Raw genomic sequence first — 4621 nt, forward strand, 5'->3', positions numbered from 1 at the left:
TGATGTAGATGATGCACATGATGATGAGCTTGTAAGTGTGTATGAGAAAGAAAATCCTATTATTGAAGTAGGCAAGTTGTTCCCAAGCATGAAGGAGTTTAGGATGTGTTTCAATACTTATGCAGTCAAACATGAGTTTGATGCCAAGACTATGTGGACTGACAGAAAGGAATTTTATGCAAGGTGCAGAGGTTTCGATGGAAGCGTCAGGCCTTGCAAGTGGTACATATCTGCTAGAATTCAACCTGATGGGAGTACCATTAGGGTTAATCAAATCCCAAATCCACATACTTGTATTAGAAGTTCATAGAGAGTATCAACCATGACATCACAGCTTTGGATTGCAGAAAAGATCACTCCAATTTTAGCCAAGAAACCAAACACTACAGCAAAGAAACTTAAAGTGGACTTGGAAAAGCAGTACCCCATTAAGGTGAAGTATACCACAATGTGGAAAGAAAATAGAGGGCAATGAAAGAATTATATGGTGATTGGGCAAATACTTTTAGGATGCTTTATAACTTCAAAGCAGAGGTGGAAAAGAGGTCAGCTGGCAGTGTTGTGGATATAGATACTGAGGTAACAGAGGATGGTAGAGTTCTTTTCTCCAAGTTCTTTTTGGCTTTAAAGCCTTGCATACATGGCTTCAAAGCAGGGTGCCGTCCATATTTGAGCATAGACTCATCTTTTTTGACAGGCAAATGAAATGGTCAATTGGCAGCATGCAATGCTTTAGATGGACACAACTGGATGTTCCCTGTTGCTATTGGTTTGTTTCAGTCAGAGACAGAGGTTTCATGGACATGGTTCATGATGCAGTTGAAAAGATGCATAGGGCCAGTGTCACCTTTGGCAGTACACATAGATGCATGTAAAGGGCTAGAAAATGTAGTGAAGAATTTTTTCCTCATTGTGAGCAGAGGGAGTGCTTCGGCCATATCTGGATGAATTTGATCAAAAAATTCAGAGGGGAAGAATCTGGGAGAATGTGGCCAGCAGCAAGATCTTACACCAAACAAACACATTCATATCATCTTAATAATATAAAAGCAGCATGCAGTGAGTTTGGTCCATGGTTGAACACCTATCATTCTCTACTGTGGTACATGTCCGGATTTAACACTACCTTCAAGTGTGATCATATCAACAATAACTTGGCAGAAAGTTTTAACAACAAGATAAATCAGTTAAAGAACTTGCCTGTGCATGACATGGTTGATCAAATCAGGATCATGATCATGCGCATGTGGGATTTGAGAAGAAGGATTGGTGATTGTTTGCAAGGGGATAAGCTTCATGCAGTGGTACAACATGTGGTGAGTAGGAGCAGAAATCTTACACATTTGTCTGTGGAAAAATCTTCATTGTGGGGTGTTGAAGTTAGAGATGCCAAGACTGGAAGGAGGCATGTTGTTAACACTGAGTTGCATGACTGCACTTGCCTCGAGTGGCAACACACCAAGAAACCATGTGACCATGCCATTCTTTTCTTGGCCTCCCAACCCAAGATAAACATGCACCCATATTTGCATGAATATTACTCAGTGGCAAGATTCAAGGCTGCATATGCAACTCCAATTCCATCACTTACACATCAGTCTCAGTGGCGTGAAGTGGAGATTGAAATTTCCATGTATCCTCCCTAACAAAAAGAAAGGGTGGCAGGCCTAAAGAGAGTACATTCAAGGCATGGTTTGAGAAAGGTGGGAGTAGTAAAAAGGGGAAGGGGAAGAAGGATGCAAAGCCAAAAAGGTCCCAAAAAGGTAACAAAAATAGATGCAAGCTGTGCCAGGAACTTGGGCACCGAAAAGGATCTCCAAAATGTCGTTACACTCCTGAAAGGCCAAAGTATGTTTACGTTTGTGTTTTTTTATATTTGGGTGTTGTTTTTAATTACTAGCAAAATTACAAGCTTTGTTTTCCAGGAGGAAGCGTGGAGGTCAACCCCTTGTTGAAGATTGCTAGGCAATCAAAATGGCAAGAATCAATGGCTGTAGGAAAAAGAGAAATTTTGGTGATGAACCAGAGTTGGATGATGTTGCGGTGCCAAATGAGCAAGAGTTGGATGATGTTGTGATGCAAAATGATCAAGATTTGGATGATGTTGTGCAAAATGAGGCAGTATTTGATCTTGTGATGCATCATGAGCAACATTTGGATGATGATGTGGTGCAGAATGTGGTGCAAACTGAAGCTGTTGCGGCAGATGTTCCGCAAACTGATCCTATATTGCAAGTTGTATTACCAATTGAAGCTACTGGAGTTGATTTTGTGCAAACTGAGCCTCATGTAGATGTTGTGGTGCCAACTGAAGCTATCCCAGCTAGTCCAGTTAAGAAACCCAAGACTTTGAGTGAACTAGGTGTGGTAGGATCAAAAAGTGGTAAGAAGAAGAAGAAATCGAGTGGTAAGAAGAAGTGAAAACTTCTTTTGTCAAACTTGTCTAATGGTGTTGTGTGTTGTAGAATAACAAACTTGCCTCAATTTGTGTAAAATGGTATTTGTGTAATGCTATTCAAATTTTGGCCGAATTTCAAATTTGACCCAAAATTCAAGTTTGACCCAAAATTCCGATTTGAAATTGTTTAGTATGTGGTATTGATGTTACAATGCTTTCTCAAATATTAGTCATATATATGCATGTTAAGCAATCAATCCGAGCACTTATTGTTGATGTGAAACACTAGTCACGAAAAGTGGCTCCAAACACTACTAGGGAAAAGGCTAGCAGCAGCGCGGGTTTTAGGCCTATCAGTAGCGCGGGAACATGCGCTACTGATAAGGCGTTACAGCTATTCCTTAGCAGTAGCGCGTGTTACACGCACTACTGCTAGGATAAGTAGCTGCAGCGTTTGTTCAATCCCACGCTACTGCTAATGTAACTACTGGCAGCGCGTTTTCACTCCATCGCTACTAGTATTCTTTTTTTATTTTTTATTTTTAGTGTATTTATCGTACAAATATTGGTACAATACCAGTTATGAGGTTTACATCATTATGTCCATAACAGTGTGTCAAATGAAGGTGGATTAGTTTCAAGTGGAGGCAATATGTGGTGCATGTCAAAAGTATACTACAAATCCAAACTTGATCTACTTTGGACTAGTAGTACTTTCGATGTGCACCACATGTTGCCTCCACTTGAATCTAATCCGCCAACACAAGCTATTTAATCATCATCATAGTCATTACCACCAACATTAGCTATTTAATCATCATAGTCATAGTGTAGCACACATCATCATCTTCAAACTCTCATTCTAGCTAGCTAATCACTCCTGCTGCTCTCTCTTAGGTAAAATAACATAAAACATGTGTAGCTCTCCTCCTTGATTAAGTTGGAGCATGCAGATGAACCTGTCTCCTAATTTTGGGTAGCACATCTGTTTGCTGCCCCCTAGTACTTCTCTGCGCTCCCCCATCACATATTTGGTCCAGTCTTGCACTATTAAGCATTCATCGCTGATCTTGAATGCACTAAAGTAACATGTAGGATATCTTGGCCGTAAGCTAATAATACTCATGGTACCTTTAGTCTCGATCCCATAAGGCACAACATTCATCGGGAGGCCCTGTTGAAAAAACATCGTATGGTAACATACTTAGCAATGAAGTTTAGCTTCACAAATAATGTATGGAAAAGATGCACTGAGGACAAATAGTAAAAAACTTACCATCCTTCCTAAATAGATGTGACCGTAGTTCATTACGAACACTATTGGTCGCACGTTTTCAGTACTAACATTTCTAAGTCCAGGAGGAATATTTGTCTTGACAGTATCAAGATCCTCAAGCCATGAAACATAATGACTTAGCTCCTCGCAGTTTAGTTCAGCCCCGGGACAGTAGTAGGTCCTGTCTACCAAGCGCTGGACATGTTTGCTTACACCGAAATAAGCTGACAATACAAATTAGTTGTCAACTATTTTTGAATAAACAATATCAAAGACATAAATATGGTTGAGAAACTTACATAATGGTGTAACTGGAGGCGTCTGCACATCGACCCAGATGTCGGTATTACCTTCAATATCATCTTCCGGACGAATATCAAAGGTGATAACCATATCAGGCTCAAATGCATAAGTCTTGCATAGTGCTCGCCATGTTTTGCATCCAAAATAGGTGTTGTCGTCTGAATTGTATAATTTTGCGTGGAAAATATAACCATGCTCGGTCTTCAAGTAAACTTTCTTTACCTCCATAGTATGACTAAAACCTATCTTATCCAATACAAAAACTCTTGCATGGCAGGGGATACGCTAGTAGAATAGCAAAAAAAATATAAGTTGAAGCAAATGAAGCAGATGTCATGCTTAATTAGGAAAAAAGACTTGTCGTTGTGACTTACTGTATCCACTTCAAAATTCTCGTCAGCTTGATGCTGAAGCACCTATCATCATCTAGGAAGATTCCGTCGCACAGGCCGCGCTCGTCTTCGCAGTATTTGCAAATACCGAAATCCTTTTTGTCGTTAGACATTTCCTAGGTTCATAGTTAAAACATTAATTGAAAATCGATAGAAGACAACTACCAGGATACTCAACACACAAATCCGGGGCACTCGATATTTCCTACATATTCTGGCAAAAGTCATGCCAAAATTCACGGAAAAATCCGG

The sequence above is a fragment of the Triticum aestivum genome, chromosome 2D (genome assembly GCF_018294505.1).
Source record: "Triticum aestivum cultivar Chinese Spring chromosome 2D, IWGSC CS RefSeq v2.1, whole genome shotgun sequence".
NCBI classification, from domain to species: domain Eukaryota; kingdom Viridiplantae; phylum Streptophyta; class Magnoliopsida; order Poales; family Poaceae; genus Triticum; species Triticum aestivum.